We start from the raw sequence: 16,982 nt of genomic DNA on the forward strand, positions 1-16,982 counted from the left end.
GTTTATAATCCATTATAAAAGTTGAAATAAATAGTTTATCACAAGGAAAGAAAAACTAGGGAAATGTACCCAGGAATACTTCACATTCTCTCATCAGATAATAAACGTGAGAAATGACTTTAAGAAGATTATAGGTCTTTACTTCATTTGCTGTCTCAAAATCATACTCAGCCCTCATGTATGTGCACAATTAAAATAGAAAACTTTAATCAATACATAAGCCCTGGAAAGCCTCTGAAGACATTTTCCTTTTACCTAATTTACCTTGAAACTGGCAAAGAAACTATTATTATCTGTACTTTACAGATACAAAACCCCCGAGGCTTAGAGAATTAAGGCTAGCTTATGAGTCGCTCAAGGGCAGACACAGAATCTAAGACATCTTCTATCTTTACAGACAGCGCGTCTCAGTTTCCAGGTATGTGGCCCCCACTGCTGAGAAAACATATGATAAAAGCTGTGGAGTTCTATGGGTTAAGCATGTTGAAAAACTGCTTTAAATCGTCAATCACAGCACCTTGTACTTAGAGTTTAGAGACCCCAGCTGAATGAACACTCTCCCAGTACGGCCTGCAGCATGAGCCTGAACATCTCCAGGGCAATATGTCTATTCTCTTCATAAGGTGATCCATCTATTCCTGTTCCAATCCTTTCTTTTTTAGTTCCTTCATTTGGCTTCTTTCTCTCCAACACCCAGGTTCTACATATCTCATTGCCTATCCCAGTTTTTCCCACTGCCAAGTGGATGTAATGAGGAGAGCATAATTTTTCAAAATAAAAACAACAAAAAAGCAAACATATCTCCGACTAATATTATTTTCATAAATGTTTTACTGTAAATCTAAACAGAAAAGGTACTAGTTAAGTTTGTAATTCAGTGACACAGAATATAATATCCCAATAGTTTAGGAACTGGAAAGGTTTATTCTCAAGTGGAGACTGCAAGTCCACAGCTTGCGTTTCTATTAAGTGTGAGGATCTTGCTGGTCAGGGGCATGGCCATTCCCATCCTTACAGCTGTAGGCAACTTCCAGTCTTAATTAGGAGTAGGAGTCACTCAGTGCCTACTACATGACCAACTGTCTGCAACTGGCCGCAACAGGTCTTTGTCTGCAACCCATCCAAACCTGCCTTAACTGTGCCGGCATTCCTTTTCTCGAGTGATTTGAAGAATGTATACACACATTCACACATGGTGCAAGCATAAATACCTAAAACAGGTGGAATGTATTCTGAAATTGCAAGGGAAAATCTAACAGCAAAGTGGTTATTGTTTATCATTATCAAACTTTAGGTTTACATAGATATGATTTCACAAAGAAATTTATAAAAAGCAATTTAGAACTCTCCAGAGAGAAACTTTCATCTATGAGATAATTTCTATAGTTCACTCACTCGCTCTCCTCTGATCAGGTGCTTTGCTACACCTGAATTTCACAGAGATGAAAACCCCTTGGTTGCCTGATATACTGACATACCTGATTTACAGAGTTAACTGCCAAGCTTTGGTGATAAGTTCTTGTTTGATGAATGCTCCTCTCTCTCTGTCTCTCTGTCTCTCTGTCTCTCTCTCTCTCTCCCTCCCTCCCCCCTCTCTCTCTGTGTGTTCACACTCATGTGTTTATGTGGGAGTGTGGGTGTCTTCCTCAAACGATGGAGCTTTTTGAAACTGAGGTTCTCACTGAACTGTTGGGGCAGGGATCCACCTGTTACACCTTCTTCAGTGCTAAGATTAGGGGTGTGTGCAGGCACACGCAGATTTTCCCATGGGTGTTAGAGATTTGAACTCAGTTCCTCACACCTATTCAGCATGCACTTTACCAACATGGTTATCTCCCCAGCCTGGGCACTTTTTGTCTGCCCTTGAGTATCGTGGCATATAATTACGTTGAAACCATACTGTGAGCACTAGAGATTCTCTCATACTGTGACAAATGCTTTGTAGATATGTTACGAATTATGTGTAGATGTTAATAGTTTGGATAATGATGACTTTGGGATCAAACTCAGATCCTCTTGCTTTTACAGAATGTTTCCAATTGTGTCATCTCCCAGCCAAGGTACAATTCTTTAGCATATTTTAATTCAGTTGTCATGTATAGCATGCAATATTTTATAGGAAATTTCAGGACTGTTAAATATTTTCAAACATAGAAATGCACACAGGGACAGATAGAACGGACACGGGGAATACAGTTTCAGAAATAAATAGTCACCAGAAGGAGCTTAAATACTGTCCATGCTGTGTCATTAAATAATGAAACTCACACAAAAATGGTAGGCAAGCAATTTCAAATTCAAAGGATGAAGAACTTTTTAAAGAAAGTTTTATTAGAAATAGTATTTCTGATAAGTTAATCTAAATATATTCCCAGAGTGAAATGTCAAATCTAAAAGCCAATGTTTGAAAAAATAAATTGTTAAACTTGCAGATGTGTTCAGTGCACAGGGTGTGAAGACAATTCACGTATTATGCAAATCCATGTTATCACTTTGGACTGATAATCTCTGGTCTTCTTTGAGATGGATCCTATTTATAGTTACCAAATGTTTAAAAAAGAAAAATATCCAAGGAGAAATATGTTTTGTGTATCATGATAGTAATTTATGTGTAGATTATTGACCAACTGTCAACATAATTAGCAAACTTGAACAAGATTCTCCATATATGTGTGAGTAGATGGTTATTTCCCCGAACTATCCTTAGAGGGCTCAGTTGTTGTTATTACTAACACTACCACCAACAGTACTCTTTAAAAATAAAATGTACAAATTTATTAATCTGTATGCTTTTTGGGGGGCAGGGTCTTCCTATGAAACTCAGCATGGCCTGGAACTGATTATGTGACACAGTGTAATTTTCAATCCTCCTGACTCAGCCTGCATGGCTGGTTCCCAATGTATGCTTCAGTAACATTTATTTCTCTACATTTTTGCTCAGTAGAACCAAAGAATATAAATAAAATCTTCCACTTTTGGAAGATTCATTAATGGAAATATGCAGTAGCTTTTAAGTGAGCATTTCTTATTTTCTTCAAAGACAGAGGATACCTATCAGAGTGGTTGCACCCCCTATGCCTCATATAATGTATGTATGCAAAGACAATGGAGAGTGTCATTTCCTGAAAGCCATAAATCTTTTCATATTTTATTTGCCAGAGAGCATCCAAAGAATCCCCTGTTTTCAGAAGCCTAGAGTGGCATAATTGTTTACATAGTGAGGGGAGAAAACCCTGCTAGAATCTTGTTTTTATTGAGCACATTTATGAGACACACTTTCGGAGGGAGGGAAATAGCTAAAGTAACATTTTTATATACCATACCCTTGCTCCTATGAATAAAAGAATTGGTTCCAATTCTAGACCAAAAGAGTAAAGTCACATAACTTTACATGAAAGCTAAAACTTCTAATTCTGTGATCAAACAGAATCATTTTCCCTCCTACATGGACGGATATCACAGATGACATATCTAAGCACAGCCTTCTAGGGGACCTTACAGCATTTTTAAACATATCACACTCACATTCTACACATCCTCGTGGTGTACTATGGGTGTTTCTCCTTTTCTCAGCTGTAATTTGGGGAAAGCATTCATTCATATATCAACCATTCCTTGCAATCTCCAAACAAGGAATACAACCCCCACCAAAAGCAAGCCAGTACCATCATCGACTTACTAGTGACTGGAATTCAATTGGTACATTTCTTTTTATTTGAATGTTAGAAGCTATTGAGTTTTCTGACAACTTCCTATATGCAACACCACTGTCTTTTTTTTTTTTTTTAACAGGATGTCCATTGCAGTGTGCCTGCTAGTGCCACGAGTTTTGGCCTCTTCCTCAGGATTCTTTGGTAAATGCCTCCGGCCTTGCTCATCCATGGGGATTAGATGCCATTTTTAGTCCCTCAAGGACCTCAGCCTCTTGATGTGGTTGTCCACACTTTCTGGCTTTGTGATGTCAACATTTCTATTACTTCAGTCACCATCCATTCTGATTATTCTGACCAAAATCTCCTTGATCTCCTGACCTGTAATAACCTGATTATTGACGTCTCTTGTATGTATCATTCTCGTTCAACACAGTGTCTAAGTGTGACTGTATCCGCTTTTCTCACAGCACTCCCCTTGTAGTAGTACATGACTCTGCCATTGGCTTCTTGAAACTGAAAACCTGGGCAATATTCTTTTTTCCTTCTACCTTTCCTTATCTTTATATTAATGTATACTTTGCATCTACACCTGGATGATTTTGAATGTGAAGATGTTAATAACTATGAAAAGACAAAATACAAAAAGGAATGCCTGGGGTAGACATGGACACCAATCCTCTATCTTGTGCAATTAGTCATAAAGCACTACTCCTTTCCAAGTATCCGCTTTCTACTCTTTTTCCTCCCCTCTGCTACATTAACCCAGACTAGCATCAGCTCTCAACACACATGACAGCAGCTTTCCTCTCTTCTGCATCCCGCCTGTCTTTCATTAAAACACACATAGTATTTCTTATATTATGATGGTGAAATCACTCCACTGATTCCAGCCTCCTAATGGATTCCCATTCTTAAGATAAAGTAGGAACCATTTATACTCTGTCATCATTTTATGTTGAGCAGGGCTGGGAAAGGAGCCACGATATAAAAATATTAACCAAGTAAATGAAGAAATGGCACTACATGTGCATACAACAAATAGAATGGGCATACAAAAATCAGATGACTTCCTTAAAAGATAAGGATTTGTTGGGTTTTACTGGTCTAGACCTAGTTTGAGATAAAGCTAGGCATGGAAGGGCACTACTTAGTCTTTCCTTCACAGGGCTGTTTCCATCTTCTGCTCCAAACCAAGTTCAAGTACGTCCCAGAGTGAAACTTCATGGAATTTTGGTATTGGCAAGACCAGTTTCTTCCATTATTTGGAGAGACTCGTTACTAGGTAGGCTTTAGACTTGAAGAAGTTATCCAGAGAATAGTCTGTAGAGCTAAGATCTCGGTAGAAAAGAACTAAGCACATTGCCTGTTGTGTATTGGGCAGATTTTTAGAGTTACAGTGGTTTACAGCTATAAGGAAATTGATTTGCTGTGGTTGGGAAATAATGGAAAACCTAGAAAGTGACTCCTGCAAATATGTAAATAATGACACAGAGGGAAGTGGCTTTGAGAATTGTTGGGTAAGTTCAAAGGCTGCATACATATAACTATATATTTATGAGGGACACAAGAAACCCTGTGCTACTTTGGAATCGTGGTAAAACACGACAACCAAGGCAAGTTACAGAAAATGTCTATTTGGGATTGCAGCTTTCAAAGCGTTAGAGTTTATGACGGCAGAGTGGAGGTAGCAAGAGGCAGATACTCAGGCTGGAGCAGAAGTTGAGGCCTTACACCATCTTGAACCACAATGTGAAACAGAGACAGTGAACTACAAATGGCCAGTTCTAGAAACTCCCATAGCTCACTCCCAGAGACCTAATTCCACCAGTAAGATCACATCTCCTCAACCTACCCGAACCAGGTATTCAAATACCAGAGTTCACATGGGACATTTATCATCCAAACCACTACAGAACCTACCTGCTGTCATCCTAAAGATGTACTTAACCGCTGATCCAAGATGGTAGCATGGCAACCACAGAGTTAGTACCCTTTAAAATAATAACTATGCATTGTACCTTTTAGAGCTGTGAAGAGGCATAATGCTGTGGAAAGGTCTTATAAATGCAAACAGGTAAAGAACTATCAACAGATGGGATGGCAATGACTATAGGTTAGCCTTTGGAGTCCATCGTATAATAATGAAAACCCGTGAATAAGTGAACTGACATCACTTAAAAAAAGAGTTCTAAAAAAATTTAGCAGTCTGTCATATAAATAGATAATGATGGGTTTTGTAAAGTACAGGTTATTAATTAAACAGCCTGCTGCTGTGGACTTCTAAGCCGTAGGGGCATCTTGAAGTATTTATTATTTAACTCAATAATCCTTTGATGTCATCTTGCTTTATCACCTCACATGATCTTTATGACGAAATCTGTTCATGAGTCTCAGACTGCTGACTATCAAAACAAAAGGTCAGTCAGTGATTTTGATTGGTGAAGTAAGAAAACAGTCACATGTCATACATTCATTCTGTCGTAAGGATGGAAAATATTTTTGTTTAACAAAGAAACTCTTGAAGAAGTATAATGTTGAGAAAGGAAGAAAAGAAGTTCATGAAGAGTTAAAATTATAAAACAAAAATATGTGTTCCTGTTACAAATATTTCAGGTTAATTTCACACAATTTAAGGTATCTACTCCAAGCCTGAGATTTGCAGATTTGCTTTTGCTTAACAATGAATGATAGCACAAAAATGCTACAAAAATGCTAAATAAATAATAGATTTCTTCTTTCATGAACACATTAGTGTCACATTTCAGGAGTATAGTTAAAGATAAAAAAGTAGAAAGTGTTATTCTGCTTTACTTTCTTTTAAGAACAACTATTTGATTGCACATATGAATTTTTCATTAAGTTTCCCACTTACTGACATGCAGTATGTGGGTAAAATAGAACCATGGTATGCGGTCTTACTTCTTAAACACAGTTGGGTCTAGCCACGAAAACTTCTCAGAAATCTGCCTTGCGTTCTCTCTTCCGACTTGCTGCATTCAAGACTCAGTTATCTTTTTTCGCTTTTTGTTTTTTTTTAAAATAAATCCTACTGCTTCCTGCATCAGCTTTCTCAGATTTAGCCTGTTTTCTGCTACCAGAGTAAGTTTTCTAAAATGTGAATTTAATTAAATAGCTATCCCAGCTGCTTCAGACATACATGGCTTTCCCAAACTAGGCTCCAGTCAACGCTTTGATCCCCACCCACTGACAAATACTTTACATTATCATTTACTATAGCTGTGTCGAACCAGCTGCCCATCACCCAACTATCTAGTCACGCTTACTCTACTTTGGGGGTTAGTAACATGTGACCCAAGGAATATATCCAGCTCATTGTGATGTAAACAAACACTGCAAATATTCAACTTTGCATGACGTAACTTGTGACTCATTGACCCATCCACCAGCATCATACGTAATCTCTATGTAAATTATGTCACAGCTCTGCACCATCAGATCTATGTTTTTTAAAACATGATGTTGAAATATGCTCTCTAATACTTCCTTGACAAAAAATGGCTTAGATATATTTTAGTATTTAAACCTGTTTCTTCTATGAAATGCCCAGTGAACAACTCTCACCTATTTTTAGGACTTGATTACACACACACATATTGTGTGTGTGTGTGTGTGTGTGTGTGTGTGTGTGTGAAGGAAGGAGAGAGAGAGAGAGAGAGAGAGAGAGAGAGAGAGAGAGAGAGAGAGAGAGAGAGAGAGAGAGAGAGAGAGCAGAGACAAAGGATTTACTATGTAGCCCTGGCTGCCTGGGAGCTCCTGTTAGTTCAAGGCCAGCCTGATCTGCCTAGGGACTGCTGAATTAAAGTTATGTATTACTATACCTAGCCTTCATCTATTTTTTCAAAAAAAACAGTTTTTATTTTTTTGGCTTTATGTAGACACTATGTCTTTGCAATTTATCCATGTTGCAAATACCCTCCTCTGCTCAACAATAAAAGAGGAAAATAAAGCTTTTTATTTTAACCTCCTGCATTTATTGATTTTTAAACTTTTATAACTAAAGATCAATAAGAGTATAAACATTTGTTTAATGTGTGTGTGCATGTGTGTGAACACGTGTAGATGCCTGTGATGTCTGTGCACAGACCAGAAGATGGAGAGTGGGGTGCCTACCTCTAATACTTGTTACCTGCAACCTTATTCCCTTGTGACAGCATCATCCCTGGAGACGGCTGATTTTTAGCTAGACTGGCTAACCAGAAAGCCCAAGCAATTCTTCCTCTGAACCCTACTCCCATCACTGGGGTCCCACGTACACAGAGACATTTTCAGCATGTTATGTGGATATGGGGGAAGTCAAACTCAGGTTTTCACGCTTGCGCATTGAGCACTCTTGCCCACGGAACCAACTCCTTTCTAGTCCTAAAATATGTTTTATACGATACGGGAGTCTTCATGAGGAAATGAGGATCCACGGCCATAGATAAACCTGAGTGGTTTCATGGAGCACACGCCAACAGATAGACAAAAACGAGGGCGCAGAATGAGTTGGTAAACGGGGACTCAGCAAGGCCTTTGTTCGTGAGACCCTTTCCTTTATTATAAGCCAACGACCCCCCCCCCCCCCCAAGTTCAGGGCCCATGCCTTGCTGTTTCAGGCAAAGGTCAGGGAAATCCTTCCTGCCTCTTGTAGCCTGCTTCTGGGGGAAGGTAAGGAGAAGGCCAAAGAGCCCTCTCCAATTCAAAACCCTACTCCAACTTAAAGCATCTGAATACCAAGGTGCCACATTATGGAGTGAGGTGTCCTGAACTCTATGGCTTTTCATTTTACTTTATTCATGGCATAAAAGTGAATTAGAGTTTTAATATTAATGAAGTAAAACACATTAGACTATGTTTTATGAGTGGTGCTTAGCATTCAGTAACTTCTCCCAGGCTGAAATGAAGTTTTTTTCTCTCTTTCTCTAAAAATTATAGAAGCTGTGCATGTCATATCTAATCCTGGGTTAACGCGGACCTGCATCCTGAGTAGTAGGATGGACTGGGAGAGGCGGCATCTCAGACCCTCCTCCATTGCCTCATGTTGCTAAATACATAGTTTCTCTGCTAGGCTTTGGAATGGCTGTCAGGGGCTCAGAAGCTGCTACTGTTCCATATCAAAACACGAAATTGCAGGAGTCACTGCTTAGATTTTCTACTTTTTAAGTCCACCTCGTGCTGGCATCACACAGTTTAAATGGGTTGAACTGAACTTGCGGTTGTATAGGTTGTATAGGTCACATGTGCTCCTGGCTGGTTTGTTCTTTTCTTTGCATAGATTTCACTCTGGCCCTTCTTCAAAGATGAACAATCTGTCTTTAACTTTGCTTCTAGGACTGTAACTATGACTTGTTCCTCCTTCCCACTATCAAAGAAGGCTCCTGTGTTGAAGGCTTGGAGGCCAGCAGGCCACAGTTGAAAGCATAATGGCTCTGACTTAGTTAATAGCTTCCCACACCTTCATTGGGATGGATGTGGGGTCTGGTTGATGGGCACAGGTCCCTGGAAAGGTTTACTTCATTCCTGGACTAGTCTTGGATGCTGTTCTGTGTTTATTTCTGCCATGAGATGATCCTCTGCCCACCACATGCCTTGACCATCATACCCTGCATCTCTGTGTGGGGGCCCCAAAGTCACAGACCTAAATGACCATAGGCTGGAACCTTTGAAATCTGAAGGGACCAGACCCTCACCCAGGCCCCTGCTTTGGCAGCCATGACAGGCTGCAGAAAAGACCCAGCAAGATGTAGGCCCCGACTCAGCAGGATGTGCTAAGTTCCTCACCTTGCCCGACCTTCCGGCCAGGAGGAAGCCAGATTCCCTCCATGTGGCAAGGGACCATACAGAAGTTAGCTGGCCGGCTCTGGACGTGCTTTACGGTAACAGTGGCCTACAGAGCATAGCAACTGCCCTGGGAGGGCCTATAGGCCAGAGAAACCAGCTGACCAACTCAGGACAGGTCGCCCAAGCCCAGAAGTGCACCAATCCTGAGACTGTTACAGACCCCAGACCCCTTACTCTACCCCAATAAATTCCTTCTGGGTCCTTCTCACTCCTGCCGCGGTTTGGAATGGACAGAGGACATGAGTTAATACAGTTAATTTGTTAACTGATTAAATACTCTTTGCTTTTGCATCCCATTGGGTCTCTTGGTGATTTGGGGGTTCAGAATTTGGGCATAACAAAATCCTGATCCCAAATAAGTCTTTCTCTGTGTTGTTTTCTCAGGTATTTGCCGCAGAACCATAAGGCTGTTGAACATGTCTCCATTCAGTTATTTTTAAATTTGGACAACTATGTTTTTCTCTCCTACATCTATTCAAATCATGGTATATAGCTCTTTGTTTAGTTTTTGATGACAATATCTTGTTAATTTTTGTTTGTACTTTATTTTGGGGTTTTGTATGCAGCAATTTTATATTTGACTCCACAGTTAATGCCTGTAGTCTTGGGAGGACTTAGGTGCTATTTCCGCTAACTCTCACTGTGACTTACTTTCAAGAATGCTTGGTGACCTTTGATTTTGAGTTAATTGCTTTATGTTAGTCTGTGGGACTCTTGCAGGTCTAAATTGATCATGGTTTCATCTCACACAAAATTTGCAATATGCAATTCCCATTGACAGCTGAAAGATCAAAGTTTCAAGGGCAAAACACCTTTAGATTTTCCCTACAGTGAATGCTAAATTATCATTTGGCTCCCCCAACTCCCTTTTCCATTCTCCCATCTCTCCTCCTCTTCATTTGTAGATGCTGGGAATGCAGCAATGGGCATCAAGTTGCTTTGGGCATCAAGTTCTACATGAGCACATAACATGTTCAACTTCCAGAACAGTAACTGAGATCATGGATTAGATCTTTTTTTTTTTTTTCAGTGGTGTTGTTCTAGAGCCTTGTGCATGCTGGGCAAGTGTTCAGCTACTGAGCCACACCCCTAGCCCTCAGATCACAGATTTCAATTCAGTTCTTTTGTTTACCCAAGACTTATTCTCTTACCTCAACACCAATTCATTATTTCCCCATGACCCACAAACAAGATTCTGCTGCCAGTATTTTTTTTTTTTTTGGCAAGTGTATAACAAACAGACTAGGAAGTAATGATGGTAATAAAACTGAATCATAATTTTTAATGTTTCATAATTTTTAATGTTGAGGTGTGTCACCTAGAAAAGTATATATATTGTCTACAGTATAATTTAAATTTCCAGATTTTTGGAAAAAATTCATTAATGATAGGATTAAAATTAACTTATAGAATCTATAATATATTTTAAGAGAATTATGGTCCGAGTATTATATATATGATATATAATATATACACGAAGATAATAGCTATAAATATAATATATAACTAAAAACAAAGGCTATACTTCTTGATCCCCTATTTGCCACTTTTATTTGTGGAGAAGTGTGATCAGCTTATCATTTTTACCACTGCCTTAAACACACAAACGAATGGGGGGGCGGGATATATTAGAGGTGTCAACCTGAATCACTAACTCATGAAAAGAATGAGGACATAGAAATACAAAGGAACTGGGAGCTAGTTACATTAAATCCTCTTAGGAGACAAACTAAACTAAAATGGATGGCTTGAGCCTGAGAGTGAGCATAAAGGGTCATGAGAAGTAAATTTAAGGCAAAGACAACATATTCCCCCTTGCATCTTCAATCCCCAAACAAGGCATCTGTGGCATTTCTTTATTTTCATCAGTAAAAGCATTCACTCTCCTCAGTACATGCCCAATATATTCCTAGTCCTTGCGAAATCATCACTGGGTAACATAGGTGGTATCTTTGCAGCTCACATCTCTTGAAGGATTTTGAGTAATAAAAATTGTGTACAAGTAAAGCAGTACCTTTGGTACAGAAAGAGTTTGTGTATGTGTGTGTGTATGTGTGTGTGTGTGTGTGTATGTGTGTGTCCCTGCCATGGGGTGTCTTACTAGATCACTCTACCTCTTCTTTTTTTTTTTTTCTCACACTGAATTTTGAGTTCACTCTTTTAGCTAATGGGCCTAGCTAGCAAGCCCCAGGGATCCTATTGTCTCTACTCCCAGGACATGGCAGATTGCATAAGAAAGGTCCCCAGAGGCTCATATGTTTGAAAGACTAGTCACCAGAGAGTAGGACTGCTTGAAAGGATTAGAGAGATTAGCAAGCCCCTATTAAATGTTTCCCATTGTGAGAGTTGCCTCTGTCCTGGTGCCTCTTCACAGCAGCAGAACAGTGACTAAGACACCTGAGATGGGATGATATACACTCACTGTTGGGCTCACCTTTTCACATATGAACTAGGTAGTATCCAAACCCAGGTCTTCATGACTGTGTGGTGAGCACTTTTCTTAGTAAGCCATCTCCGCAGCCCTGGTATTGAGAAATTCTATACTGAGAGATATCACAGGAAGGATAGAGTCACTCAGTGACCATGTCAGAGGTGGCCAAGAGAGAAGAGCTTTCAGAAGATGATCTGGGGGTAGAGAGGAGACCCTCCTCTTAGCTTGCATGCAAAGTATCACTAACACTTGCATGCAAAGTATCACTAACACTTGCATGCAAAGTATCACTAACACTTGCATGCAAAGTATCACTAACACTTGCATGCAAAGTATCACTAACACTTGCATGCAAAGTATCACTAACACTTGCATGCAAAGTATCACTAACACTTGCATGCAAAGTATCACTAACACTTGCATGCAAAGTATCACTAACACTTGCATGCAAAGTATCACTAACACTTGCATGCAAAGTATCACTAACACTTGCATGCAAAGTATCACTAACACTTGCATGCAAAGTATCACTAACACTTGCATGCAAAGTATCACTAACACTTGCATGCAAAGTATCACTAACACTTGCATGCAAAGTATCACTAACACTTGCATGCAAAGTATCACTAACACTTGCATGCAAAGTATCACTAACACTTGCATGCAAAGTATCACTAACACTTGCATGCAAAGTATCACTAACACTTGCATGCAAAGTATCACTAACACTTGCATGCAAAGTATCACTAACACTTGCATGCAAAGTATCACTAACACTTGCATGCAAAGTATCACTAACACTTGCATGCAAAGTATCACTAACACTTGCATGCAAAGTATCACTAACACTTCTGCTTTGTGGTATCTGTGCACTTGGCATTCAAGGGAGTTCACAGTATTGGAGCCACTTACTTGCAAAAAAAATGTCATCTCAAGTAATGAAAAAAGACGAGAGAATAACCATCCTGCTTTCATGCTTTGTGGAAGCCAAATAATGCAATGATGATGTACTTGAATAAGTCTAAGGAACTGAGCTATATTTAAGTTAAAAATATTAAGAGATGAGGAATATGTCAGCAATAAGGGATTAACCCTCTACACACTACTGTCAAGTATTGTCAAGACATTCTGGTAATGATGACCTTTTTAGAGTAAACTGGGTTTGGCTGAAGATTAATGGGAAACAAGAGAAAGAAGTTAAAATAAAATACTGGACCCTGTATCCTCTTCACATACAGTGTTTATAGCCTAGAATGCTACAAATGACTAAATATAACCTTCAAGTGAAATGTTTGTAAAGTGGCAAACTGGGTAGCTGGAGACTTTAGGGAAAAACAAGTCTGATAATGTCAGTGGTATTTTTTTTTTCCCTCCCACAAACGGCAGGATCAGAAAAGTCTCTTCCTCAGGGAAAACGCTGGAATATTAAAATGTAGGCACTGCATGTAATTAAAAGGCAAATGCACTTGACATTTTTGTTGGCACAAACTCAGAATGCCAGATCCGGGCCAGTCATCCAAACATGCCATTCAAAGCCTAAGCAGGAAAATTAAAAAACAACAACAAAAAAGGATTTAATTTGAATATTAGGAAAACAAATAGAAGTCACGCAAACTCTTTAACAGTCTTCCTATGATAAGGGTGAAATACGATCTAATCTACTAAGCAGGACCCACCTTTTGACCTATTTTCACTTGCCGACTAAAGGATTAAGAGTACTTGCTATTTTGGCTGCTTTAAGTTATAAATTTTATTTTCATTTTGAGCAGGTCATTTTCCACCAAGGCTTAGATAATTCATTAATCTGGCATATCTCAGGAGAACACACAACAGGGTTTAAATCACATTAATAGAGGTTGCACTGCAATTTTTAAAGGTGTTTATTTACTAAATTAGAGACTGCACTGATATGGGATGGAGGGACCAGATTTTAAAAAAACATTATTTGAGTCACAGCTGTTCCAAGATAATTTAGTATAAAGTTTAAATTATTAATAAATGCTTTAGAATTTGAGATTGGTTTTTAATCCTAAAATGTCATTTGGCCTCGAGTGAATGAGTAAATCAGAGCCACATTTTTAAAATCTCCAATCCTTCCTTTGTGGTGTGTGTGACAAAGAGCAACTGGGAGATGGACTGAACTCAAGTCATCAATCTTAGTGGCGAGTGCTTTCTTTACCTGACTGAGGCATCTGTCTGGCCTTAGAGTCACATCTTAAAATGGTTCTGATCATCCAATCACCAATTTCTGTTAAAATATCACTTATATACACTTATACCTGATGAATAAATTACATTGATTCACTTAGATAATAAACCCAGTTTTACTCAAAGCTTTCTGCTGGTCCAAACAGGACCCTTTTGATATAAGAAATGTGTCCTCTCTACCAGGATGCCTTCAGCAGAATTTTCTTATCCAGGTCATCTAAATTTCTTGGTCGTTGTTGATGTTACAACACACATCTACATACATACACATACACACACCACAAATACATAGCACATATGATATATATCACAGCCCAATGGTGGGAGTATTGTATTTTCTTGTTGCTTAAAGAATGTTTGACAGTGCTAAGAGACCAAAACCAGACTCTAGGGCTTGTTAGACTCTGGGAGAGTGCTCTACTCTGAGCTACTTATTTCCTGGACCTAGAGCAGAGTGGCTTTTATTTGTTTTATCTTTTCTCTAAATAAGATCTCTTTGGACATCACTATGTAGACCAGGCTAGCCTACTTGCCTCTTCCTCTGGAGTTCTGGGATTAAATAAGACAAAGTTTTAAAAAGAGCAAATAAAGGATTCTGAAGTCTCCCCTCACTGATATTTAAGCTTGGGGATTTATATAACTTCTTTGACTATTAGTTTCTCTACATATGGAATGGATTCATAATAGTCTTCTATGTCTATTCCATAGAAGAAATGAAGCAACTTTGAAGACAACTTCTGGAATCTGCTGTGTTTCTCACATCTGTCTTCTTTGAGGAGACAGACCAGCAAAAAACAGATTACAGAATTACATGCTCTCTAAATCCCACACAATTTGGTCTAATTTGCTACCTATTGGAACATATAGCTTTATAGCATAAATGCAAATAGGCTGTTAACCTTTTGTCTACAATTCCAAAAGCTTTAGCAGTGGGTATAAACCAGTGCCCGGCAGCAGGATCATTAGCTTCCTAGTACTCTGGACCATACACTTTGCTTCTTTAAAAGGCTGAATTAGGTTTTCATGTCCTCATTGTAAGAGTTTAACTTTTGGGGATCTTTGCAATTGCAAATGTATGGCTCCTTACTCTTCTGCTCATATATACTTCCCTGTGGTCTTCAAACAATTGACTTCATTTTCCTTTGATCTTTTGTTTATTTGCTTTTTCAGTTCCCAACTCCTGAACCAGACTTTTTCCACTTACTGTCTGGATACCTTAAAGGTACAAGGTACCTTGCTCCAAATGAGTCCTTAGGTATGGAGAAAGCAACATGTGCATGTGTCCTGAAGGGATCACCAAGGCAGGACTCTCTGGAATGACTGGGGGTTCTCTGAAGATGGCTTCAATGTGGTACACGCCAGCTCCCCTCTGCCCATTAGCTACAGTGTGATTCTGCAGTCTTCCTACGCCTACTATATTTCTGTACATTTTTGGAGACTAGACAGCCCAGTTTTTCTATGGAAACATGTTGTTTCATGTTTCTCTCCTGTAACACCAGATCTATGCTATGTTTAGATAAGTTAGTCTCCTGTTTACTGAAAATACCTGCAAGTTTATGTTACACTTGTGATTACCATGCTACAGTCATGGTGAAATGAACCCACCACATTCTAACCTCTGTGCTCACCAGAAGGAGTCTCGGGGTCAAAGGAATCAGCCCACCGCGAGAGCAAAATTAATAACTAGTGAGATTTCTCTTGGGAATGGGCAGGTTTCAGGGGTACAAATGGAACCCAAGAATCCTTTGCACAATAAGGACATGTCTATGTACTAAGTGGAGAATGTGTAGGACTCATATATTAGCTGGTGAGACCTGCAATCACCCTGATAGGTGAACGATCCTCTTTGTGTTATAGTCATAGGAAAATTATTCTTAGATTTGCAATGTATCCGTGATGGTAAGGTTTTTGTTAACTTGACACAACGAGTCAAATGGGAAAAGGAAACCTCATTTTAAAAAATGCCCCCCAAACACTGATCTGTAGGTAAGTCTGTGGAATATCTTCTTGATTTATTTAATGATTTATATGGGAGTGCTCAGACCACTGCGGGTGCTGCCACCGTGGGCAAGTAGTCTTGAGTAAGACCGCAAACTGAGCAAACCATGAGAAGTAAGCTAGTGTTCCTCCATGGCCTCTGCTTCAGGTCTTACTCTGATTTCCTTCAGTGATGAACTGTAACTGACATGTGAGATGAAATAAATCGTTTCCTCTCTGAGTTGTTTTTGATCATGCTCTTTATCACAACAATAGAAAGTGACCCAGGACAGGATCCTTGTATCACAAAGAATGTAGTAAAGGGGCTAACCACCACACACCCGAGCCTGGAGGGAGCCTGTTGGAGTCTGAGCTCCTCTACCCTTACATGTTTACACACCACTGCAATCTTTCTCCGTACCACCCTCACCCTTAACTGAAGACGTGAAGCAAGAAGACATCTGACTAATATGGAGGGCTTCACTTCGCAACACGAGAGGTGGGAAATCGGTATCTTTGTTTGAGGGGACAGCTGGACGTTTCTGGGGGAATCAAGTCTCTAAAGAGTCGCAGAGGAGCCATGTAAAGGTAAGGCTAGCAACAGGAGGAGGAAGCATCCTTCAAGAGAACTTCAACAAAGTCTAAATATAGAAAAGGCTTCTCACAGCAGTGAAAATCATAGGCTACACTAACATGCTCAAAATATCCAGACTTGTTTTCACTGTTTATATAATGCTACAATTTTTTTGTCTGGGTAGAATAGCTCCTTGGACAGCTGTATTTACAGTTTGAACTTCTGGTCTGACGGAGGGAAAGGGACTTGGCTAGGAAAAGAGAAAACTGCTATCATATTTGTGACTCTGGAAAGCCTC

General features: G+C 39.4%; 1 protein-coding gene across 1 annotated transcript in view; it reads right to left on the reverse strand.

Moving 5' to 3' along the window:
• Positions 1-16,982, reverse strand: part of Ptprk (protein tyrosine phosphatase receptor type K) — a 517,652-nt gene that overhangs the window by 43,844 nt on the left and 456,826 nt on the right.

The sequence above is a fragment of the Mesocricetus auratus genome, unplaced genomic scaffold (assembly GCF_017639785.1).
Source record: "Mesocricetus auratus isolate SY011 unplaced genomic scaffold, BCM_Maur_2.0 Super-Scaffold_100018, whole genome shotgun sequence".
Lineage (NCBI taxonomy): Eukaryota > Metazoa > Chordata > Mammalia > Rodentia > Cricetidae > Mesocricetus > Mesocricetus auratus.